Source organism: Siphateles boraxobius, unplaced genomic scaffold (genome assembly GCF_051911475.1).
Source record: "Siphateles boraxobius isolate OS27281-9 unplaced genomic scaffold, OSU_SipBor_1 29, whole genome shotgun sequence".
Taxonomy (NCBI): domain Eukaryota; kingdom Metazoa; phylum Chordata; class Actinopteri; order Cypriniformes; family Leuciscidae; genus Siphateles; species Siphateles boraxobius.
The window spans coordinates 21,238,655-21,265,583 of record NW_027508908.1 but is presented as its reverse complement, the minus strand read 5'-3'; the positions used below and the strand labels follow the sequence as shown (position 1 = coordinate 21,265,583).

Sequence of the window (26,929 nt, the reverse complement as noted above, 5' to 3'; positions counted from 1 at the left end):
GAAAATCTGAAAACACAGTCTAATTGGTCATGAGATGTTTGTCCAACCCATTTTGAAATTCATTAGTAAACTTGCTAGTCTGGCAACAAATGAAGTGGCTCATTTCCCAGATTCTGAACTTTCCTTCTTCCCTTCCATCTGTGTCCCAATGATATTTGACCTCTCATGACATTAGTGATCTCACCATGACGACAGCACTACTTCATCCAGCTGGAAAATATATCACTGAGTGTTCTTCCCTTCCCTCAGAACAGAATTTTCTCAGTATGCTTACATTAGAGAAAGAGAGCGAAGACTAGAATAAATATACTGAATTAAAAGAAGACTTAATTAAATTAATAGAGCAAGGCAAGGGGAAAGAAGAATGCATCAAACACAGCATCTCATTGGCTCATCTGGCAATATGTAATTTATTTAAAAGGCTTAAACTGTCTTGAAATCAGCTGTAAGGCCATGACCCTGCTCTGAGAGCGAATTAATAAAAGGAATGAGATGGGTCAGAGCATATCCGGTAACTGCAAAATTTTTGCTTCTTTGTGTACTGCACATTCAAATATGTTAAAATCATATCCTCTTGAAAATACAGTTGCCATCTGAAAGCAGTGCATTTATATTTTGCTTGGAAAATTTAGATTGTAGGAAAGAAAAACTATAAAATGAAGATATCCTTGTTTTCAATATTATATAAGTAATATCTTGTATAGAGGCTTTACTGATGTTTGCAAATTAGACATTTTTTGCTGTTTTTAGTGCACTGGCACATGACTTGTTTTATAAGAAATAATCTCGTACACTGTAACTCTCTCTCTGCTACACGGTACCAGCAGTCTACCAGTAACTAGTCTCATTTGAACTAATTTTTATTTGTTAGCTAGCTATAAATGTAAAGCTTATTCTGCAAATGCTTAAGTTTCTAGGACAGTTCCTCCTTAGTCTTAGTGATACTGTACTCTGGCTGTGAGAGACCTGAACATCCAACTGAATGAATTTAGAATTTTAAACTTTTAAACCACTTTTCAAGCTATATCTCATAATTTTTTTATGCATTACAGCTCTTAAAACTGTTATCAAGCTCATGCCTCACTGTGGGAACTATGTAACATAGTGGAGCTTGAGAAAGGGGTGAAGTGGGATCTTAGTCTTACAGCCATGTACATAAACAATCCAGGGTCATTCAGAATATTTGAGCTCGCAGAACACGTGGGCACTGATGGTTGAAGGTCCCTTTGTTGTTTGCTGACTTTTCTGGCTAGGCTTGTGTGTCCCTGTAATGGAGATAGAAATGTCCCCATTCATCTAATCTTATTGGATTCTTGGTTTTCCTAGATAAAATTGGTTTCACAGATAAAGACTACTTCTAGTCTAGACCTAAGCTAATTACACCTAGTTGAAACCTACGTACATGTTGCCATTTGTGGTTTTCATTGATTCACAATTGATTTTTTTGGGGTAGGACAAGACATAGCTTGTGTTAAGAAAACAGACTCTATCAAGAGAGGTTCAGATTAGAGGATGACAGATTATGAATTTTTGAGAGGGTCTGGCCTTGTTAATAAAGGCTTGAACTCCCTCAAAGGTTGTCAAAACAAACTGTTAACTGTTGGGGTTTTAGTACATAAAACAAGATTCATTTGCGGGGAGAAATATATTTTACTGGACTGCACAGTTTGTAATTTAAACAGACACCATGTATTTTTAAAAAAAGTATCACCTGAGGGTATTTAAAAAAAAATTATAATCTTATATTCCTTGTATAGCTTTTGTTTTGTTGATTTGTTGACTATTGTTATTTACTTTGTTCTTGTCAGGAAGATAGTCCTGCTGATGTCGTTAAACATTAGTCATTTTATCCTGAGTGTTCCTGAGCGAATATTTCTATATTAACATGAGTGGAGTGGAATAAAGAAAGTGTTTAGCAGGATTGATATTCAAAACGGTAAGCACCCACTGCTTTGTTTATGGTTTGTGTATCTCCAGGCTGCAGCGTCGGTTTCCCTTTTTGAATGACGAATATAGATGAAGGGTTAGGGTCAGGTCAATCAAGGTCTTGTATAGAAACTTCCAGGCAGGTGTGTTAAGGCAAGTTGGAGCTAAACTTTGCAGGACAGTAGCCTTCCAGGACAAACTTTGGACACCCCTGCCTTATGTAGGGCCAGATGATTCCGCGATGCGGAAATCGCGTACGGAATCGCGGAATTGGCAAATTAACGCGGAATCTTCTGTTAATGCGGAATTTCGCAGAATTTTACATATTTGGAATGAAATTCTGTTTTTGTGTGGGAGAACAAGGTATGTCTGGGGAAAATGCAGACCTGGGGAAGCAAATCTGAGCGAAACAACCCCTCCCATCATTTCAGCTGCCTCTCCCCCTTCAAAACAACGAAAGCATGAAGAAAAAGTAGCCTACATACTTTTGAGTGTGTAGCAAAAGAGTAGGCAAGCTTTGGGACATACTATCACGTCACCTTTAACGGACAGCTCTGTCACGTGTTCCTGTCACCGTAAACTGTCCTCTCAATCATTTTGTCGCAGTTAAAATCCTCCATTCAATCTAATTTTATTTCCTACCGTTTCGGAGAGCACGTTCATCTGCCAGTCGTGGGTCTTTCATGCGGAGACTGTCATCATGTGTTTGCAATTTGAATATAATGATGCATTTAAAAGGTAATGGCTAAACGGTTTAGAAAAGTTCACAATGCTGCTGCAGATGCAATATAATGCCTTGACAGCAAACAACACCCTTGATGCTGAACTGAATACCAGGATAGGTCGTGCCTCAACAACCTTTGGGCGGCTTCAGTCTCGCGTCTGGAACAACAGCCACCTTTCTCTCAAAATAAAGGTGCGCGTATATGAGTCCTGTGTGCTCTCCGTTCTGCTATATGGAAGTGAAACGTGGCCTACATACCAGCGGCAGGACCACAAGCTTAATGCTTTTCACATCCGTTGCCTACGACAGATCCTTGGCCTGTCATGGCAGGATCGGGTCCCGAACACCACCGTGCTGAAGCTCACTAACAGCTGTGACATGTACACCACGTTCCGGAGGAGGCGACTCAGATTAATCAGCCATGTACGTCGAAAGCCAGATGAACGTCTCCCAAAGTCCATCTTCCATGGGGAGTTAGCTGTGGGACACCGCCCTCTCGGGCCGACCCAAGCTCCGCTTTAAGGATGTCGTCAAGCGGGACATGAACATCAACCCTGACCAATGGCATCACCTTGCGGAAGACCAGGCAGCTTGGCGGTCTGTGCTGACAGAGGGCACGACTCTGTCCTGCCATGCTTACACCAGCTTTTGCACAGAAAGACGGCATGCTAGAACCCGTTCAGATCGGCGCTTGCGCTGTAAAAGACCTTGATGAGCCATTATATTCAAATTGCAAACACGAGGAGGGTCTCTGCATGAAAGACCCACGACTGGCTGATGAACGTTCTCTCCGAAACGGTAGGAAATTAAATTAAGATTGAATGGAGGATTTTAACTGTGACTAGATGATTGACAGGGCAGTTTACGGTGACAGGATGCACGCGACAGATCTGTCTGTTAAAGATGGCGTGATAGTATGTCCCAAAGCTTGCCTACTCTTTTGCTCCACACTCAAAAGTATGTACTTTTTCTTCACAAAAAAGTATATACTTTTAGGTTGAAGTATAAGTAGGCGAATTGGGACTGGGCCCGAGTGTGTCCGGGGGCGCGCTCGACAGTGCACGAGAGAGAGACTGAGTATGACTTTAAACTTATTTAAACTAATATCATTTATTTTACTGGACAATTTAAAGCTCATAACCATTAATATTTTGTTGTTACCTGAAGCACTTCGAGTGCAGTGTTTGCATCATGCAGTATTTGTCCCGAAAAGTAGTAGGTTAAATGTGATGTTTGTTACCTCAATAAAGGTCATTCCTGTTTTATTTGTGTATATTTTAATTATTAACATTAAAAGCACATTAAAAACACACTCTTTTTACGACTAAAATAACAGTAAAGGGTAAAAAAACCCGAATTCCCAAAAATTAAAACGGAATTTGGGAAAAAATAAAACGGAATTTTGAAAAAAATAAAACGGATTTCATAGGGCCCTACTTATGGGGTTGAAGTGGCATTGGTGTGAGTAAATGATGACAGAATTTTCATTTTTGGGTGAACTATTTCATTTTTGAATGAATCTTTTCATCTCTCATTTGAAATATGTAATTATTACATTTTGATAAACAGTTACATTGATTGTTGCAGTTACCTGCATTTATTCAGCAGGATCTGCACTGGGACGGTAGTCAAGTTCACGACGACTCAGTCCTACTCAGACAGGTTATGAGTCAATGATTGGGTTTGTTTTCAGTGTCACAGGCTTATTTTGTACACAAGTAGGTGTATGCCCTTTCATGGATTCAATTAATGGTGAGTGTGCAGTGCTCAGTGTCTCACACACACACACACACACACACACACACACACACACACACACACACACACACACACACACACACACACACACACACACACACACACACACACACACTACCATTCTTGGTAGGTTCCAAACCAATAGTCACCCTCCTGTTAATCTTTTGGCCATTATGGCCATTTTATTGTGTGGCTGCTCCCAATTACACTCCCACGTGCCAGACAGGAAACTCTCAGGGCTGTTTCCAGGGCAGCCTCACTTTTTGGAACTCTGCAGTTCTTTGTGCCCGCCAGGGACTTCTCTTGGCCCTTTTTAGGGGGGCTTCAGCGAGCGATTGTGTCTCTTCAGAAGACTTGGATTAAACCTCTTGGTTATTGTGGATTACTTCTTGCAGCTGCAAATTGGTAACCTGACAAGCCAGACCCACATCAAGATGTTGGGTCTGGGAACGCACCATTGGCAGGGCTCAATCTGAGGGGCGGGATAAACGGTTGTCTTTCCCTCTGCACGCAACAGAATAGCGCTACAAACAACCAGAGCAACGAAGAAGGTGACGTAGTTAGAGCGACGGACTTCAGTGCCGTTCTTTGTTCATTTCTCAAAGAAATGCTTAACTCCAAGTCTTCCGGAGTCGCGGCCAAAGCCGATTTGAAGGACCGCTGTTTGCAAGCAGCAGGAGCAACTATCTTCTTTGTTTTCAAGTAGCGGGGAATACATGTGGAACCGCCGCAACTCTGCCGTCATTATGTTAAGCCCGCCCACCGACACTATAGTGTGATTGGCCTTACTAGAGTTTTTTTTCCAGCTCGCAAGCCAACGGAGAGTTGCTAGACGACACTGGGTGCAAAATAAAATTTGTTGCCGCTAGGGTGCGTCTAGATTTCTAGGCTAGCAAATTGGTGGAAACTAAAAAACTATAAAAAAATCCTTGAATGAAATGGCTAAGGATGATGGCAGAATTTTTTTTCCCTGTATAATCAGGCTGATTTTGGGTTCATCCAAACATGTTTCTTTATTGTGAACAAAAGACTCAAAATATTAAAAATAAATGTTTAAAATAAAACAAATAAATAAATGTCAACTTTTCTAAGACGTCAATGACTTACTCTGCATTGTAGATTTGGCTCACACAAATTTCCGGCTGGTTTTCCTCACAGTTCTGCGTAGAGCAGTCCAAAGAGCAGTGGACTGATAGCAACGAGTATCAAAGTCTGGAAAGACTTAAGCAAAATTATGGCAAGCTGTCTTTTCTGACAGGTTCATAAAACTGTATGGCGAGTGGTCATTGTATGGAAAGTTTTGTAGCTTTGGAGGAGCTGAAATTGGGTTTCGCCCCCCCCCCCCTCTCATCACTGTGGGAATATTCCATCTGTTGAAATTCCCACACAGTATGTACTTTTTACAGCATAGAGGATCTGTTTGTGGCTGTAGAGAATCCTTAACAGTTAACAGTGTGTCTTTATGACATGATATAAATAATTTATAGAGAATTAATTAAATCCAGATCACAGTGCAAACCTAAAAGAGGCCACATATTTATATAACATGTGTTAAGAGAGTGGACCTGCTCCACAGCTTTAACAGATACTCATCCTTTGGTTTCCAGTGTTGTTATAAATATATCAGATCAGTGGTGTCCTATTAAAGGAAAGTAGGGAGATTTTGTAGATTCACTTACCTATTCTATCTAAGATATTTCTGTCAGCATCAGTGCCATACAGTCAATACTAATATATTTTTTGCTCTTTCATGTTGACTTTTGTCATTTGTATTGGTTGTCCAAATAAACCAGATGGTTTAACATGACCACCTGAGGTCTTATGTTGTTAAATATTTAAAGTATTGTTATTAAAGTAATTTTTTTGTGGCTTAATCCTGAAAGCTCTCATAGTAGAAATGTTGTCAGTTACTCATGAAATATATGTGCTCTTATATATAAATCTTTTATAAGATTGTTTTCTCCGTTTCAAACCTTTCTGTGTGTGTGTGTGTGTGTGTGTTGGTTGTCCAAATAAACCAGATGGTTTAACATGACCATCTGAGGTCTTATGTTGTTAAATATTTAAAGTATTGTTATTAAAGTATTTTTTTTTGTGCATTAGGCTTAATCCTGAAAGCTCTCATAGTAGAAATGTTCTCAATTATACTCATGAAATATATGTGCTCTTATCTATAAATCTTTTATAAGATTGTTTTCTCCGTTTCAAACCTTTCTGGTGATTTGTGTGTGTGGTATAGTTGAGGCTAGTAAATCAATAACCTAGCATTAGGATATCCCTGGAGAACATCAGAAAGAGAGAGTTGTTCACTCTTTAACATTTAGCTCTCAAAAAGCCATTATGTGGTATTAGTACCCTTTTCTCTCCATTTTCTGTTGAGGTCTGCTGACGGGATCTGACAAACTGTCAGCGTTCAGGTTGGTTTTTCACTTCACTTCAGTTTTTCAACTTCGTTTTTGGTATGGCAAATGTATGGTAAAATTTTCAAATATGCTTAACATCATTAACATTCAAAGTTGTAAATAAAGCAAAGATTATTGGAGTATGTTTATTAAGAAAATTATCATTTATTTCAGTCTTTCTACTTCAGAATGTCAAGTTACTTGCTGTTTTGCTTCATTTGCGCCATGTCGTAATTGCCATAATTATGAGATGACAACCCGTGATGTTCTACTCAGAGCTGTTCACGTCCTCGGACTCCGTTATCACCAAAGATTAAGAATAAAATCACAATTAGTACTAGTGATGTGAAGAACGGATAATTTTCACGTCTTAGATCTTTGAATCTCATTCAGCAAAACAAACAAAAGTTGAATTTAAATGTTCCACCTTACATTTTCATAAGGCAAATTCCCCCCAACATGTCTGTTTATGCAAACTTAACATATTCTGATGAAAAACATAGTCTGATGAAAAACCCATTATGATTAAATCACTTTTGTCCGAGTCGTTCGTCCTTTTATCATATAACACACAAATAGGCTCTGTACAGGAAACCAATTTGATGAATGAAAGGATGTTAAGCATACTTGGTCACAAAAACAATGAACAAATAACTCTCTGAGAGTTGTTATTCCAGAGTCATATAAGAGTCATTCAAAATTACCATTGGATGAGCGGTAAAAAAACATCTATGACAAGTCCAGAAAGTGTAATTGAATTGCAGTTTTTACTTTAAATCACTGTTTGCTTTGTGCCATGTGCATAAAGCACCATGTGCTTTGATGCAGTTCAAGAAAAGTTTTTTTTTTGGACTAGTGAAACAAGTAAGGAATGAGGAACTTAACTTGTTATTGCGTTAACTTTAGCTAAAACATTATTTTAATCATCTTTAATTGAGAACTTGTGAGAATCTGTGCATCTGGGTCTACTTGCCTGGAGAGGGAAGAAAGAAAAGCAATTTTGAGTTAGTTAGACGACCTTATAATTTAACTGTACCAGTCAGCTTGGGACTCCGTTTCAAGCTTCATCTTAATGTTGTGCAGTTCTGTCCCCATGTGTGGACACTGTGTTTGATCTGTCCACTCAGTAACAATAGTCAGTTCATGGTAAAGTCTCAATATGGGGTTTTCCTCTGACATCACCTCCACTGTTTTGGCTTCTGTTCTGTGCCTCCTCACTCCTCATTTCCTGTTCGTGCTGGAAGTCTGTGTGTAGTCTTCCGCTGGGTTATGTTTGTTCCCTTTGCATTAAATGCTGATAGACACACCTGGTTGTCATCAAACTCTCTTTCTGTCACACAATATCAGTGTGTTATGACACAGTGCATGACTCATCTGGATTTTCTGATGGTGCTTTTTTTCTTTCTTCATTATACTGATGGTCTCTAGTACTTACCAACCTATTTTGTGTAAAAAAATAGTAATTTGTCTCTGTTTTTAAACATTTTCTTGGACTTCCAATAGCACATACATGTTTTGCATGTTGTGTAAGCCAAGATAAACTGAAAAACAGATGCTCGATGCTGCAAAAGAATCAGCCTTTCAAAACAACTCCTTTTTGTTAAGTAATTTTCCTATCAAGCAAGAACCCAGAACTTCTGAAACCTGGGTGACGATAGGGCTGGGCGATATGGGCAAAAAATCATATCTCTGTATTTTTTGCTTAAATGGCGATATACAATATATATCTCGGTACTTTCTACGTTTTTCTATTTGGATAAAGAAAATGTATTTATTAAAAAAAAAAGTTATTTCACATCCTGCTCAATGATATCCAAACAATGTTGATATTGAAGGATATGGAAACAAATAGGGAATGTAATGTAGGCTATGCAATATATTATGTGCAAAAAGATGGTTAAAATCACATTACATTCTAACTTTGTAACATTACAAACTAAAAACAAAAATAATGCTTTTGTCTTTAAAAATGACTAAAGGCTAAACTAAAAATGAAAATAAAAACAAAAGCACAAACTAATTATATTAGCCTGCATTTGATTACCCCATTATAATGGTCACTTTCATAAAAATATACTTGTAGGTTTAAAATTCCACATATGGCACATTTATTGTCTCCAAAAACAAATATTTTAGTAATATGTATTTTAGTCAGAATTATTGCGCTACTGTTCTATTGTGCTCGTCTGTTTGGCGCGCATGCGCGCGGGGCGCTCATTCACGGAAGCTTGAATTTTAGCGGAGATTCATTTGCTTCATTTGCAGGCGCATATCAACCGTGAGCACCCTTTTGACACCTAAAATGACAAATGGGACAACCTACATCTCATGAACTTAACAGACAGGCGCACGCCGCAGCCATTGTAGTCCATTAGACCGAAAGTGCATATGAAGTGTGCCATTTGGGACAGGGCCTAAAGCAACTTGACTGGCTGATGGTTTCCATGCACGGTACACAGATGGATTAGTTGTTGCACCTTAGTGAACAGATTTTTGAAAAAGAAAAAATGTAGGATGAGAACTTGCTTTTATTCATTGGTTGTTTATTGGATTTTGAGATGAGGCATTTCTCTCAAAATTGGGGGCAGATGAACACGAGCTTGCAAAGGGCAGGTTTTTTGTTTAAAAAATGATGGGAGAAGTCCTGCATATGTTACCAGAGAGAAGTTGTTTTCACCTGAAGATCCTGCATTTTGATTAAACATTACGAGGTCAAAACATTTTTGTTGAAGCCTATATGGCTGGGCGGTATGGCGGGGTATCGTAACTTACCGCGGTAGAAAATGTCAACCATAAGGCCGTGTGTCCACCAAAGCTTTTTTTTCACGCAGCTGGTGTATTTTTCCAATTATTTTCAATAGGAGCACTGCGTTTTTTAAATGCCATGATTATAACGAGGAGCTGAGCGTCTTTTTCATGCTGAAGCGCTGAGCCCCCCGCGTTTTTTACTGGTCACCGAGAGTTGAAGAATGTTCAACTTTGGGGTAAAACGCAGCGCTCATCACTGTCACTTTTTACCAACGGTCCAACAGATGACAACTACAAGCATAATAACGGAACAAAATAATTTAAAACAAGAGCCAGAGACCCGCAGCTGCTGTCAAACTAGCTAAAATGGAGTCACGCAAGTAGCTTTGCAACAGAGCGGCCATTTGAAGTCGAGAACTTTTCTCCCCCACCTTCACCTGAAGTGGAGGAGGGTGAATTGTCTGTGGACACCAGCTCAAACTGCGGTCTTAACTCCTGCATCGCGATCGGCATCTGATTATTCTTATTTTCAGTCATTTTAAGGTAATTTTTTCCAGGATTATTATTACTTTTACATTCATTATATTTTGCTGCTATGTGAAAAAAATAATCAGCAAATCGCGCAGGCGCGTTTGTCGACACCAGAGGATTAACTATAGCCTAATAAGAAGGAACATAAATTGTGATTAAAAATATATGCTCACTCACATTATGACGCCGTTGCGGTGGTGGAGTTCATGCAGGAAGAGCAGCGTTTGGCAGCGCGAGCTGTGTGGAGAAGCCCATTTCCACCTCCATTGCGTTGGAGGAGCAATCCCACGTAAAATATAGTTTGCAAACTGGAGCGATAGGTGAGATTAACTACCTATAGGCTACACGAAATAATCTAAATAACTATATAAATGCTATGCTAACTAGATGCTAATATATATCTATCCTAATCGTTTTCAATACTCATAATTCCAACTCCTGACTCGCTACAGTAGTTTTGACGGAACCAGATGCTTTTATACCAAGGGCTGCCAAGGACGTCAGAGAGTATTCTACGTCAGAGAGTACCCTACTGCAAGAGCTTTCCGTTTAACCTGAAGAGGGCAGCACTCAGACGTTTTTACACCATATATTTGAAAATTAAAACACTTTATACCCAAATGTCAAAAAATTTACTCGAATCAATGAACAGCATTTATGAAGCTCCATTCTTAGCCCACCCGTACCTATAGCCCACCCGTACCTATATTAATAGATTAATTGTTCACAAATAATATCTAGAACATGCATTTTGAAAATATATAGGGTGTATTTTCATTTAATGCTGAATTTTAAGATATATTTTGTCCCAGTTCTAATCTAACAAACACTCTCTCAAATGCATAGTCAAAACTGACAGTGTTTGTTTGGATATTTGTCACTGTCTGTTTTGTTCATACAACATGGAAAAGCTACTACAGGTACATTTGTCAGCAGTGTTGACACACTTTGTGTAAAAGTTTCAGCGTTTCTGTTAAAAAAAATTATTTTGGGGTATCACTACTTTGTAACAGAAAACTATCCTATTCTGAATTTTAAAATATAGATGAACTTACAGTTAAATACATTTTGTGACAGTGTATCAGCACACCTTATGAGCCCTTCGCATCAGTGAGCAAGTTGCTTTTGGTTTATTTAGAGAAAAAATTTTATCTTTCCCATGCGTTTTAGCAGTGTAGACACTGAGAAGGCTTCCTACTGACTTTGTTACCATGGTAACCAATATCACATGTGATAAGAGGATTTTTATAATGACTCACTATTCAAGAACTCCTACACCTTCCTTCATTTTTAACAACTTTTTAAAGACAATATTAAATCAGGGAGCTATTTTTTCAGCACTGTTGGTGGAATGTGGATATACTGTGTTGTTCAGTATGTCTAACAAACATGAGCCACTCCCCAAGTGTCTCAATAAAGATCAAATGAGGGAGTTTTTTGCAAGGACACCACATGGTTTGCAGGTCGGTGAGGTTTGCATGTCTCATTCTGCCATGTGGACAGACGGTCGGCACAGTTGTGCCTCAGTGTGCAGCTGTGGTCTTCTTTGTTCGGGAGTCGGGACACACACTCCTACTCTTCACTTTTGTCTCTCATCAGCTGAGATGTTTGGGAGTGTGTATGTCAAGGTTTTGAGGGCAAATAAGAGGTTATGTGTTAGGACTTTCTTGATGAAGACGAATGAGCACAACTAAGTCATCACACTTTTTGTAATTCAATTTGAAAGGGATTGTATAGGTTATGAGTCATTGTTGTCTGGGAAAAGATTGGTTTGTTCAAAATGCTAGTGTGGTTTTAATTAAAGTAACCCTGTTTTTTCTTATCCCCCGCTCTGTGTTTAAGGTTTTTTAGTCCTATTTAAATTCAGGTTATAGTTTCTTTTGATGTGTACACAATATCTGGGTTAAAAGCTTTTGATACACAGTTTACCTTACAATTGGGGCTGTCAATTATGATATTAACATATTAATTAAAACCAGGTCACATCAAAGTACCAGTTTTTGTGAGAGAGAAAAAAGAGTCATATTTTGTGTATACACACGCTTATATTCACTCTCTCTTTCTATAGGCATAAGTTAACCTATTGGGCAGTTTGAGCAGACTGAAAGAGTGCAACACTGTACCAAAGGTAGGCCACTCCTCTTCTTTTTTTTCTTCTTTTTTTTATTTACTTTTTCTCAGGTAAACATTACATTTCAATTAGATGTACATCAGATACTATATATCGAATATCTTCATGTCATGCCCATATATACACACAATAAGGTAGTGTTCGCCGTACATCTACTCACCAGAAATGTAAACATTTTTTAAACAAAATAGCAAAAGAAGAAGAAAGAACTATAATGTACATGTAGGGAGTAGTCTTTCTGTGTATTCTAAATATTAACTATTAAATAAATAAAATAAAATCAGGTCTTTGAGATGTTGCATAGTTGGTCCACTTTTCCCAGGACAAAGCAAATTGTCCCAGTTTATGATTTAAAATTGCTGTTATCTTCTCCAATTTGTAAATGCCCATTGTGATTTCCATCCATGCATTTAGGGTAGGGCTCTCGTGTGACAACCATTTTTTGGTCAAGCTCTTTTTTACATTCACCAGCAGAATATTCATTAAATATTGATTTATTGAGGTATATATCCAAAATATGAGGTTTTACTGTCGAATGATATTTTACATTTAAAAAAATATTGTAAGGCAATATGTATTTCTCTCCAATAATCCTTAATAATAGAGCAATCCCAGAAAACATGGTAATGGTTTGCATTTTGGTTTCCACAGCTTCCCCAGCACATAGGAGCATTATTACCATGAAATGATTTCTGAGAGGGTGTAATAAAATATCTTATCAGATTTTTCCAACCAAACTCCCTCTATTTCTGTGACCTGGTGCATTTCCAGATACCTCCATATCATTGTCCATTCTTCCTCAGATATAATTATTCCTCCTTCCTTCTCCGATTTTGTTTTAATATAGAAAGTCGAGTGCGTTTTAAGATTTAACAGACATTTATATACGCATGAAATAATTCTACCAAACAAATCTGAATTGTATGCTTTTCTGAACAATCCCTTTATAACTTTCCCTGCCTTAACCGCATTCTTCATCTTCATATTAACAAAATGTCGCATCTGTAGATATCGGTAGAAGTCTTGTGTTTCTAATGAGTATTTCTCTTTGAGTGTTTCAAAACTTGTTATTGTGTCAGCTTTTATTATATTGCATAAAACGGTTAATCCTTTATCTGTCCAGTCCTTAAATCTAGCATATTCTGCTTGGTGTAAACTCAGAGTCATATGCACACCATTTGAGAGGCACAATGTCCTTCTTTAATTTATATTCTATTATAATAGTTTTCCATACATTAAGAGTGCATTTTACCCATAGGTTATCGATAACATTTATGTAACCTTGTAAATCGCTATCAGCAAGGGTTGCCTGTATAGGAATGGAGGATATTTTCTCCTCTATATTTTTCCATTGAGCTTCTAGGGATGGGTTTCAGGCCACTCTTCTACATCCAGAAAATTACTGTCAAAGTCTGGCCTTTTTTGGCATTGTTTGGAGTTGCTGGTGTGTAATCTGTGATATACAATTTTTGTCTGTGCTTAAGGAAAGGTGAAAATTTTTATTCAGTTTTCATTATTATGTCTTCTGTGTACTGTACATGCACATTAGCAAATAATGTGAGAGTCAAATATTGCACAACTATAGTGAAAATGTTCTGAGGTGACTGAAATGTCTCTTTAAACATTTGCATGACAAATAATGTCTGCAGGAAGCTGGGTGTCTGTTTTTTTTCTGCCATGTTTTTTTTCTGCCATCTTTTTATCCCCAACCAAACAGGAAAAATATATCCATTGTGTAGTGTACAGTACATGTGTTTTCAGAGGAACCATTTGTAGTGCAGACAGAAGCGAGGTTGGAAAGAATGATTGAGGTTTAGGAGACAGAATTTAGTGAAGGTTTAGCATTTTAAAATCACAGCTGGATTTTTGCGAATAATGCCTGGAATGAGTGCAACCATTTGAAGCCTTGGCTTGAAGGCTCCAGACAGCTATGTGTTAAATATGGTGAACAAACTGGAATGTTTCTGGAAATTAGTTTGGAGTGTTTGTGTGCGTGTTTGCATTTACTGTAAAGATTTATTTTTCCTGGTTAGATGATAGAAAAAATAAAATTAAAAATATCTTAATATCCTGATATCTTAAAGGAAAAAAAAGTCATTCAAAGAATGAAAATCTTGTGAAGAAACCTATTTTGGCTTTATATGTCATGTGGTGTTGTTCATCTGAGGTTGTATTAACCCAATTTTAAGACCTGCTAAAAAACAGATGATTATTTTATGTTCTGATACTTAAAAGTATTCAAAGGGGTGCCCTTTCTTTTACGCATTACTGTATGCCAAAATCTCCACAAGATTTTCATTCTTTTAATGAAACATTTTTTCTTTAAGATATCAGGATATTAAGATATTTTCTATTTTTGAATTTAGCATGGTATAATTTCATCAACCAGGAAAAAAAATAATATTTACAGTAAATGCAAACCTACACACAAACACTCCAAACTAATTTCCAGAAACATTCCAGTTTGTTCACCATATTAAACATAGAGCTGTCTGGAGGCTGTTGACAAGTGCCATGTGTGACAAACTAAGTACACCTTATGATTAAATAGCTTGTAGAACCACCTTTAGCAGCATAATTTTAAGTAATCATTTTCTCATGACTTGATCATTCTCTCACATCGTTCAGGAGGAAATTTTGCCCACTTCTCCTTTACATCCTTTGCTTCAGTTCGTTGAGGTTTGTGGGCATCTGTTTATGCACAGCTCCCTTAAAGGTGGATACCATTGACTGGGTCATTGCAACCTTGACACTTTTCTTTTTCAGCCATTCTGGTTTACAATTGCTGGTGTGCTTAGGATCATTGTCCTGTTGCATGGCCCAATTTCGGCCAAGCTTTAGCTGTCGGACTAATGGCTTCACATTTGACTCTGGAATACTTTGGTATACAGAGGAGTTCATGGTCGACTCGATGACTGTAAGATGGCCAGGTCCTGTGGCTGCAAAACAAGCACAAATCATCACTCCTCCATCACAGTGCTTGACAGTTGGTATAAGGTGTTTTTCCTGATATGCTATTTGGTTTTCACCAAATGTGATGCTGTGTGTTATGGCCAAACATCTCCAGTTTGGTCTCGTCTGTCCAAAGGACATTGTTCCAGAAGTCTTATGGTTTGTCCAGATGCAAATTTGCAAACGAAAGCTGTACTGCATGTATGTTCTTTTTAGAGAGAAGAAGCTTTCTCCTGGCAACCCTTCCAAACATGCCATACTTGTCCGGTCTTTTTCTAATTGTATTACCATGAATGTTAACATTTAACATGTTAATTGAGGCTTGAAGAGTCTGAGGTGTAGTTCATAGGTGATTTGCGATTTTCTCTGAGCAGTGCACGGTCTGACCTTGTGCTGAATTTGCTGGGACATCCACTTCTGGGAAGATTGGCAAATGTCTTGAATGTTTTCCACTTGTGAATTAAAGTTTATCAAACCCATTTAGAATCAAAGATGCAAACAGTATATTTCTAAGAATTTGGCAGGTGTGTTTTAAACAAGTTGTTTTTTTGTTTTTTGTTTTTTGATATTCATGATTTTCATTGACCAAAATACTCATTGTAGACCTGAGTGATCACATGTAGCCTATATGTGTAAGACATCAAGGTATTACTAGAGAAAATATCTCACAAATTACAAAGCTTCCAACAACAACAAAAAATCTGTATGATTTCTTTCATGACTGAAATGTTGCAATAAATATTGATTATTTTTGTAAGCTACAGTAATGTGTGGAATCTTTAAAGATCCACTGATAGTAGGCTGTGTATTTCATATTTCCTGTCTAAAGCTTACAAACAGTGTAAATGGCTTTTTTGGAGTTCATACTAAAGAATACGTTTAAAAATAACCTAAAGTATGTCTAGTCTGACTCAGTTGACATGAGGCTCTCAGGTGACCATGCTGTGTTAAATCTACGTTCTTGCTTTCTCACTTTGGCGTCTAAATAAACTGGGTTGACGTGTTTGGGATTACTATTGGTCACAAATATAACAAGTAGCTTCCTACTGCTTCACTTGTACAGTACATGGGTGCCCTTCTTTTCAACACTGTAACCAAGCCAGCTGAAGTCAAAGGTTGGGTTCGACAATTTGCCGCCCAGCTCTCAACAACACGTTTGTTTTTTGGTTGGGGGATGGACGTGCCATTCCCAGCTGCCAGAGACAGATCAGAGACTTCTGTCATGTCTGTGTGTCCACCCTGACATGCAACAGGCCCTCAAAGAGTTAGCAGTTGGCCAATGCTACACAGTCCAACTGTAGATGAAGTGCAAAAGAGGTAGACTTTTAGACAGATAGTCAAATGCTCCCTATTGTCTGTGGAGGAACTGTGGGAGAACACTGCACGCAGACAGCAAGTTGTGCAAGGGCGTAGATTTGGTTTGAACATTGGGGGGGTTGAAGTCTGGGTATGCCTCCTGATATTGTGATCATGGTATAAATAATGGGGGGGTTGTAATGCATAGATTTAAATATTGGGGGGGTTATATCCCCCCCATCCCCCCCACAAATTACGCCCCTGCTAGGAATGCACAGTATTCACATAAACATATGCTTTAACACAGTGCACAGATACAGAGTGCTTAAGACATAACAAATGTGCAAGGTACAAAAAAGCAGTTCTTAAACAGACACTGTTTACACTTAAATAGTTTTGACAGGATATTGTCTGCTGATTGCTGAGATGATTTTGTGAGTGACATGATGCTCAGCCCTCGTACCAGTGTACACATCATCAAGGATATGATGTCAGGGAAGGGGGAGGGGATGCTAATGTTTTTGATTTAAAAAAAAATGATTAAAGATTGCAAGGGCTCATGAATTTAAAAAACAAAATAATAATGATGTGCACAGATAAATCACTTATGATAAATACTGCAATATTCTAAATAAGAATTGTCAATGTGGATTCCATGAAAAACAAACCCGTCTCCATACCGGCATGATGACTCCGATCTTCAACCAGATAGAACTGGATAAATATTCTGAATGTTCCAATCCAATCTGACTTCTGACCTGGAATGCTGCCTCAATCATAATCATACACTGGTCATTCATTTGCCAGAGGAGAACTGGCCCCAGACTGAGCCTGGTTTCTCAGAGGTAATTTTTTTTTTTTCAAAAATGTTTTTTTCTCCATTCTGCCACCTGATGGAGTTTTGGTTCCTTGCCACTATCGCCTTTTTTCTTTTGGCTTGTTTAGTTGGGGACACTTAATATTCAATAATAGTATTGATCTGCCTGCATTGACACCATTTTATGAGAACTGAACTGAGCTGGATATTCTCCAGAGCGACTGTATATTAACTAAATTAATAACTTTTTTACAACAAAAATGAACCATCACTGAATTTATTTAAGCTGGACTATGACAATATTTTCTTCTAGAAACAAACTTTGTTGCATTATTTTCCCGTTATCTCTATAAAACTACTTTTAAACGATCTATATTGTAAAAACAACTTTATAAATAAAGGTGACTTGACTTGACTTAAAGACTAAAATATTTATACTATGCTTAGTATGCATTTTCATCATTGTATTATGATCATTAGTGTATCATTAGTGATTATGCGGTGATGGGCAAAGAGGCTCTAGGCTTTTTGAAGACAAGCACAATAAAAATTTAATCCAAACCTTTTTTAGATGTATATGGAAAAATCTTTTGATTTAGGGTTTGTTTACACAACTTTGTATGCGCTTTGGTCGTTCATTTACACGACAACTGCGTTTTGGGGGCCTGAAAAGCTTTTGAAAACGTGTTTCAAAGTGCAAGGTTTTAAAAAAACGATACCTTTACCATCTCCATGTAAACAACAAAAACGTGAATTTGAGAAAACATTCAATCAGGCTTATGATGTGTTTGCGGGATGTTTTTTTGACAAAGTTAAATCGCCAACTACTGGCCTGGCAGCATAATACAGCCTTTTTAGTCATTTTCTATTGGGATTGCCGTAATACATTTTTGCAAGAAAAACAAAGGGTCAGTCAGCACAACTGTATTGTCTGTTTTGTCACAGTTACATCTGTGAAACATTTGGTATTTATTACTTCTGCATGTAGTGCAACTCTGACCTAAAAGTCAACAAATCCTCTAGTTTGTTCAGAGTTGTCTGCCGAATGGAAGACTCTGCAAACATTAATTTAAATGAATATTCTTCGTTGCAGATCAAAGCCTCAAAAACCTACTCTTAGTGCTGCCCATGAAGCGAAAATAGGCACAGACTAGTGGGCAAAAAATGCATGATGGGATGCAGTAAACCGGGAGCTATTATTTTGTGGATTATGACAGGTCAGAGATCCCCTCTTGTTGCAGTGCTGAAGGGTTTGGAGGTGTTTCAGTTCTAATGTTACGTGATGTTGGAGTTCAACATTCTGATAGTCTGCAGGATAAAGCTGTCCCACAGTCAGCTGGTGTGAGACCTGATGCTGCGGTACCGTCTGTCTAATGGAAGTGGAGAGAACAGTGCATGGTTACTAGAGTCTCTGGTGATCCTTAAAGAACTGCAGTTCCTGACAGAACTATTAAATTGCTGGATCTAGTGACATCACATGGAATATCTGCATCGCGAGAGCTTTTATCTGTTCATATTTAATATTTCCTCTTATGTATAAATTTCAGACCCTGCAGTATGTTGCAGGTGCTTTTTGCATGCATGGAACCAGCATTATTGTGTGTGTGTGTGTGTGTGTGTGTGTGTGTGTGTGTGTGTGTGTGTGTGTGTGTGTGTGTGTGTGTGTGTGTGTGTGTGTGTGTGTGTGTGTGTGTGCGTGTGCGTGTGCTCGTGCATGTGTGTGTGCGTGTGTGTGTGACTGTGTCTTTGTCTGTGAAATTTCAAGACCACCTGGGACCCCAGTGAAGGGGATTGCTTGCTCATCTTGCCCTGAAGCTGTATACAACTGCATTTCAGACACTTGCATACACACAGAGAGCAAAGCGAGGAGGATACCCGACAGTCAGCACTACCCGTGAGCATGTGCCTTTGGTTTTTGTTTCAGGCAGGATGTGGCAGATATGGAAGAAAGAATAGCTGAATAGAACATCTGGAGGAAATAGTTCATGGAACCACTTAAATCTACTTGTATTCCTCCACTGGAATAAAAAAATCTCAAACCAAGTCTGTTATTTTAGGACCAATCAAAATCATCAAATGAAGGTTCTGAACTCTTCAGCACAGAGCGTTCATTAGGCAGACCCCTAACTTGCATCAAGAGCTCTGATGAAAGATGATGAAAATTGTTTCAAATGAGCTGGTTGCCTCATGGGAGCTGACATATTAAGTTCATATGACCAGATGAATACTTCTCACTTTATCTCAATAGCCCTCATTATTGAACACTTTTGCTCATGGAATAAATTTCTTTTGCGTGAGGCTGTATTCACATCTTCGGGTGACAGTATAAATTTCAAGACAAGCTGCATAGGTGGATATTGTGTAAAGCCTTGGAACCTCCTGGCCATGGGTCAAAAATGAACGGGGGCTTGGTCCAAATATTCACCAGCACATTTAAACTAAATCTTGTAATAAAGTGAAAATAAAAAAAATTAATTAAAAGTGTCGATTGCGGCATTAAATTTAGAACTGCTCATGTAGCATCTACTTTTTACGAGTTTTGCATTGCATTGCGCACTATAACCAATCACACATGCCTGTTGAGCTTATGAATGCAATGGCCAATCAGAGGCGTTACGATTAGTAATCGCTGAAACGCAGGAGTTTTGTTCAGTGCATGACCTGAACTCTGAATTCTGCAATCTTGTGAATGCTCTCATCTTCATAAACTGATAAACATAAATAGATTTGGTGATTTTGCACTTAAGAGCTTCTAAACTAATACAAATAGCATTGAGCAGTGTAGCCAATCACAAACATATCTGATGATTTCTTGAACGCAGTGGCCAATTAGACGTGTTTAAGTTAGAATCCCCTCACCTCTCAAAACGCCAGAGTTTTTGTCCAGTGCTGAGATCTGCACACCCAAATTCTCTCGTTATGATTTAGAGGTATGGTTCACCCAAAAATTTAAATTAGCCCATGATTTACTCATCCTTAAGTCATCCTAGGAGTATATGACATTCTTCTTTCAGACGAACACAATCAGAGTTATATTAAAAAAATCTCCTGGCCCAAGCTTTATAATCGCAGTGAATGGCCGTTTCTGTTTTGAAGTCCATGAAAGTGCATCTATATCCATCAAAAAAGTGCATCTATAAATCATTTAAGTGCACCTACCTATTATAAAAGTGTTCCACATGGCTCCGGGGGGTTGATAATGATTTAGATATCAACTACTACTCAGTAGTTAAAACTGTCACAGTGTTGGGTTTGTGTTCCCCTGATGTCCACTAGATGTCCTCCTTTCCCACGGTGTCCTTCACTTATGAACTACATTTCCCACGATCCTTGTCTCATCATTGCACTCAGCTGTTTCTTATCACTGATCATTGCACTCAGCCAATTCCCCATTATCATTGTCGATTCCCTGTGTATATAACCCTGTCTGTTTCAGTATGTGTCACGGAGTCCTTGTATTATGTCCCCACACTTCCGTTATTTGTATCATACTGGTTCTCGTTTGTATTTTATGTTTTGGATTGCCTTATTGGACTTTTGACCCCTGCCTGGATGACTAAGAGTTTGGATTGCCCTTTTTTATTAAACTACTGCTTTTGGATTTTCTGCCTCCAGTGTGTGTTCCGTGACAGAAGGACTCCGTCACACAAGATCCAGCGGTATGTTTCTCAATATCTCTTCCCCAGCCACCGAGCGGGAGAGAAGGGAGTTTTTTAAGGGGACCCGATTAGTTAAGTTTCGTGGAACCCGTGGAGGTCGCAGTGGAGGAGGTGGTCGAGAGCCTGTTCACGTCCCGTCTGCCCAGTCAGAGACTGTTCACGTCCCGTCTACCCAGTCAGAGACTGTTCACGTCCCGTCTGCCCAGTCAGAGAATCTTCACGTTCCGTCTGCCCAGCGAGAGACTGTTCACGTTCCGTCTGCCCAGCGAGAGACTGTTCACGTCACGTCTGCCCAGCGAGAGACTGTTCACGTCACGTCTGCCCAGCGAGAGACTGTTCACGTCACGTCTGCCCAGCGAGAGATTGTTCACGTCACGTCTGCCCAGCGAGAGACTGTTCACGTCACGTCTGCCCAGCGAGAGACTGTTCACGTCACGTCTGCCCAGCGAGAGACTGTTCACGTCACGTCTGCCCAGCGAGAGACTGTTCACGTCACGTCTGCCCAGCGAGAGACTGTTCACGTCACGTCTGCCCAGCGAGAGACTGTTCACGTTCCGTCCGCCTTCCTGGGCCGGGACTATCTGGAGCGTCTGGCTCGGATCCTGGACATGCCCGTGTCTGCTGTTCCAGAGCCGGAACCAGTGTCTGCTGTTCCAGAGCCGGAGCCGGAGGCAGAGCCAATGGCCGTTCCAGAGCCGGAGGCAGAGCCAGTGCCCGTTCCAGAGCCGGAGGCAGAGCCATTGCCGGTTCCAGAGCCGGAGGCAGAGCCATTGCCGGTTCCAGAGCCGGAGGCAGAGCCAATGCCTGTTCCAGAGCCGGAGGCAGAGCCAGTATCCGTTCCAGCGCCGGAGGCAGAGCCAGTGCCGTCTGCCTTCTTGGATCTGGACTATCTGGAGCGTCTGGTTCGGATCCTGGACATGCCCATGTCTGCTGTTCCAGAGCCGGAGCTAGTGTCTGCTGTTCCAGAGCTGGAGGCAGAGCCATTGCCCGTTCCAGATCCGGAGGCAGAGCCAATGCTTGTTCCAGAGCCTATGCCTGTTCCAGAGCCGGAGGCAGAGCCAATGTCTGTTCCAGAGCCAGTGTCTGTTCCAGAGCCAGTGTCTGTTCCAGAGCCAGTGTCTGTTCCAGAGCCAGTGTCTGTTCCAGAGCCAGTGTCTGTTCCAGAGCCAGTGTCTGTTCCAGAGCCAGTGCCTGTTCCAGAGCCAGTGCCTGTTCCAGAGCCAGTGCCTGTTCCAGAGCCAGTGCCTGTTCCAGAGCCAGTGCCTGTTCCAGAGCCAGTGCCTGTTCCAGAGCCAGTGCCTGTTCCAGAGCCAGTGCCTGTTCCAGAGCCAGTGCCTGTTCCAGAGCCAGTGCCTGTTCCAGAGCCAGTGTTTGTTTCTGTGTTTGTGTCTGTTTTTGTGACTATTACAGTTCTTGTGGCTGTTCCTGAGCCGGTGTCTGCTGTTCCTGAGCCGGTGTCTGCTGTTCCTGAGCCGGTGTCTGCTGTTCCTGAGCCGGTGTCTGCTGTTCCTGAGCCGGTGTCTGCTGTTCCTGAGCCGGTGTCTGCTGTTCCTGAGCCGGTGTCTGCTGTTCCTGAGCCGGTGTCTGCTGTTCCTGAGCCGGTGTCTGCTGTTCCTGAGCCGGTGTCTGCTGTTCCTGAGCCGGTGTCTGCTGTTCCTGAGCCGGTGTCTGCTGTTCCTGAGCCGGTATCTGCTGTTCCTGAGCCGGTGTCTGCTGTTCCTGAGCCGGTGTCTGCTGTTCCTGAGCCGGTGTCTGCTGTTCCTGAGCCGGTGTCTGCTGTTCCTGAGCCGGTGTCTGCTGTTCCTGAGCCGGTGTCTGCTGTTCCTGAGCCGGTGTCTGCTGTTCCTGAGCCGGTGTCTGCTGTTCCTGAGCCGGTGTCTGCTGTTCCTGAGCCGGTGTCTGCTGTTCCTGAGCCGGTGTCTGCTGTTCCTGAGCCGGTGTCTGCTGTTCCTGAGCCGGTGTCTGCTGTTCCTGAGCCGGTGTCTGCTCCGCCCTGGCCGCCCGAGGGGTCTTCGCCGCCCTGGCCGCCCGAGGGGTCTTCGCCGCCCTGGCCGCCCGAGGGGTCTTCGCCGCCCTGGCCGCCCGAGGGGTCTTCGCCGCCCTGGCCGCCCGAGGGGTCTTCGCCGCCCTGGCCGCCCGAGGGGTCTTCGCCGCCCTGGCCGCCCGAGGGGTCTTCGCCGCCCTGGCCGCCCGAGGGGTCTTCGCCGCCCTGGCCGCCCGAGGGGTCTTCGCCGCCCTGGCCGCCCGAGGGGTCTTCGCCGCCCTGGCCGCCCGAGGGGTCTTCGCCGCCCTGGCCGCCCGAGGGGTCTTCGCCGCCCTGGCCGCCCGAGGGGCCGCCCTGGCCGCCCGAGGGGCCGCCCGAGGGGTCTTCGCCGCCCTGGCCGCCCGAGGGGTCTTCGCCGCCCTGGCCGCCCGAGGGGTCTTCGCCGCCCTGGCCGCCCGAGGGGTCTTCGCCGCCCTGGCCGCCCGAGGGGTCTTCGCCGCCCTGGCCGCCCGAGGGGTCTTCGCCGCCCTGGCCGCCCGAGGGGCCGCCCTGGCCGCCCGAGGGGTCTTCGCCGCCCTGGCCGCCCGAGGGGTCTTCGCCGCCCTGGCCGCCCGAGAGGTCTTCTTCGCCCTGGCCGCCCGATGGACTTTACGTCTCGCCCTGGCCGCCCGATGGACTTTGCGTCTCGCCCTGGCCTCCCGATGAACTGTGCGTTTCGCCCTGGCATCCCGATAGACTTTGTGTTTACCCCTGGATGCCCGATAGATTTTTTGTTTTGCCCCGGTCCCCGGTTAAACCCTCACTCCTTGTTCCTGTCTCCCTTCATGGACCTGGCCCACCTTCCCTCCCCCTGATCCTCCACCGTTCCACCTCCCTCCTGAACCTCTTGTATTATATTGTGTTGTGTTTTCTGTGTTTCTTGTTGTGGTCATGGAGCGTCTGGTAGCCGCTCCGTAGAGGGGGGGTTATGTCACAGTGTTGGGTTTGTGTTCCCCTGATGTCCACTAGATGTCCTCCTTTCCCACGGTGTCCTTCACTTATGAACTACATTTCCCACGATCCTTGTCTCATCATTGCACTCAGCTGTTTCTTATCACTGATCATTGCACTCAGCCAATTCCCCATTATCATTGTCGATTCCCTGTGTATATAACCCTGTCTGTTTCAGTATGTGTCACGGAGTCCTTGTATTATGTCCCCACACTTCCGTTATTTGTATCATACTGGTTCTCGTTTGTATTTTATGTTTTGGATTGCCTTATTGGACTTTTGACCCCTGCCTGGATGACTAAGAGTTTGGATTGCCCTTTTTTATTAAACTACTGCTTTTGGATTTTCTGCCTCCAGTGTGTGTTCCGTGACAAAAACTGCATGCTGATTTGTACTCGACTTTCGCCAAGATAAGCACCAAGACGTAGCTTTACAGTAACGTATGCTTCTCCATCCATTGACGCCTCTTTCCATATGGTGATGTGAATATCCTTCTGTCTGGTGTTAATGGCTGCAGTGTACACTGCGCGTCAGCACAGACAACGGCTGCAACCACAATGCGGTCTCCCCAGTGGATCAGCATGACAACCGTCTAGATTGAGCTGAGTAGGGGACATCTCTAGGGTCTTCAAGTGGGCACCGTCCGTCCTCAGTGTTTCGTCGACTAGCCCACAACACCTCAAGAGGGCTCGACAGTGACTCTGGCGTCCCAGAGTCACCCCCCTCCGTCCCCCACTCAACTCAGCCCAGCTTACTGACCTTTACATCCCTCCTGCTGCTGAGGTTGCTCCTCCCTCGTAGTTCACATGTGACCTACCCACAATCTCTCATAATCTCTCCGCAACCCGACCATACACGCCAACACGTTTGACTAAGGCTGTCAAGCTCCAGTGGCAACAGTTCCATACTACCTCAAAACACAATATCTGTCCAAACACCAATCCTCATTCACGCAAAATACACAGGATGTAATAGCTAAAACTACTATGCAAACTATACAACTAAACCAACAGACTCTTTGAGTTTTTCAAGAATTCTTCAAAACCGTTGCATGGCGGCCTGTACACTGCCAGCCAGAATCTTTCCGTCTCAACCACAGCCAGTTGCTGCTCCTTTCTGCTGCTTCAGATAAGTTCTTTACTGTGCGACGCAACTCTTGGCCACTGAATCTGACGTCTCTGAGGAACCGGGTTGTAGAGTGTGCCACAAAACCTCGACAACCCACTTCCACTGGATAAACCTGGACTCTCCATCCTCGCTGTTCTGCTTCAGTGGCCAGATGAGCGTACCTCAGTTTCTTCTTCTCATATGCCTCATCTACCGCATCCTCCCATAGCACTGTTAACTCTATCAGTTGAACAATGCGTGCTGATCCAGACCACATAACAATATCTGGTCGTAGGTTAGTGGTGGCAATCTCAGGTGGAAAAATAAGCCGCTGATCAAGATCAGCCAGCATTTTCAAGTCCCTAGCAGCTTCCAGTAGTCCTGGGCGAGAATTGGTTTTAACACCTTTTCTTGTTGGTTGCTCGCCTGGTCGGAGGAATATTGTCTTCTGTGTGTAATGTTTTGCTTGAACAGCTGGCAACTTATTGGTCATGTTACGCTTGTCTTCCAATGCTAAAGCCAAACATCGCAGTACTTGGTCATGGCGCCAAGTAAACAAATAAAGGCATTCTGAAGCGAAGCGATGAGTTTGTGTATGAAAAATATTCATATTTAACTCGTTACAAAGTACAATTCTAGCTTCCGGCCAAACAAACATACGCAGTTTACTTGCGCCTAAAGCACAACTTGCGCAACTTGTGATGTCATAAGTAGCATAGTGCGTCATGGCGTAGTGTAAATATCAGCAGTACGTCGCATTACTTGCATAAGTTGCGCTTAGACTTAAGTCGAATCCGTATGTTCGTTTGGCCAGAAGCTAGTTATTTTACTTTATAAAGTTTTAAATATGAATATTTTTCCTACACAAACGCATGGCTTTGCTTACATTCTTTAATATAACTCCGATGAGGGTGAGTAAATCATGGGCTAATTTTGGGTGAACTAACTCGTGACAAAAAAAGTGTAGACATTATGTAGGTTAAATAAGATATTCATTGTACAGACAGCTTAATCGATTAGCAGAACTTTGTGGGATTGCGATGAATTAAGATGAGTGACAGCTTATTGATTATAAAGGGAGCACTTTTATGCATGCTTTCTAGGCAATAATCCATTCAGAATTTGAAGAAAACTTGTGTTTTGCTGCATAGGCAATGGTTAGGCTATTTATTATTCAAACTAGCTGCCATGAACATAACCACTTTAATTACAAGAGCGTTTGTTTATGCTGGTAGGTGTAGGTTGTTGATAGGCGACACATATCTCTTTCTTCACATTCTATTTAAATGTGTTTTTAAGGAGGAATCGCATCTAGCCTCACCCAGTTGGTTCACCCTCCGCCTATGACTAGCTGTTATATTAGTTTATTCTGTCCATCACATGAGCTCTATTTAAAGGAATAGTTCACCCAAACAAATTAAAATTCTGTCATTATTTACACACTTTTATATTATTCCAAACCTATGATTTCCTTTTTTCACTGGAACCAAAATAAGATCATTTTAAGAATCATCACATCGTTTTTTTTCCCCGTTGAACAATTATTTATAGTGATCACAGTTGTTAAGCTCCAAAAATGACCCCAAAACACCCCACCATTAATGTAGTCTTTTACGACTTGTGTGCTACATTCCAAGTCTTCTGAAGCTTCACAAAGACAACACAATATAAGTTGTTATTCTTCCCCTAACTTCTCCTGAGGACCGCATTTAGTTAATTTTGTATTGTATGTAGGTTGTTCCCAGGGCATTTTGGGCATTTGCATTAGGTCTGATTTTTAAGTAAAATATTCTGAAAATCAAGTCCATTGAAAGTTTGTGAACATCCTTGTTTCTGCCCGAAATGAATGTTCCCTAAAAGTTTCCGAATGTTTGCTGGAAGTACTCCAGATATTACACTTGAAC

The 26,929-nt window shown here is 41.5% G+C and overlaps 1 protein-coding gene across 13 annotated transcripts in view; it reads left to right on the top strand.

Moving 5' to 3' along the window:
- Positions 1 to 26,929, top strand: part of raph1b (Ras association (RalGDS/AF-6) and pleckstrin homology domains 1b) — a 73,966-nt gene that overhangs the window by 4,865 nt on the left and 42,172 nt on the right. For 9 of the 13 annotated variants that reach the window (XM_077246882.1, XM_077246886.1, XM_077246880.1 and 6 more), the window contains exon 2: positions 12,158 to 12,217. The exons of 2 other annotated variants lie outside the window; for them this stretch is intronic. The gene's annotated coding sequence lies outside the window, so the exon portion shown is untranslated. Of the gene's footprint in view, positions 1 to 6,786; positions 6,826 to 12,157; positions 12,218 to 26,929 lie in introns of those variants that run through there. 2 more of the 13 variants (XM_077246878.1, XM_077246877.1) reach the window with 2 other exon arrangements.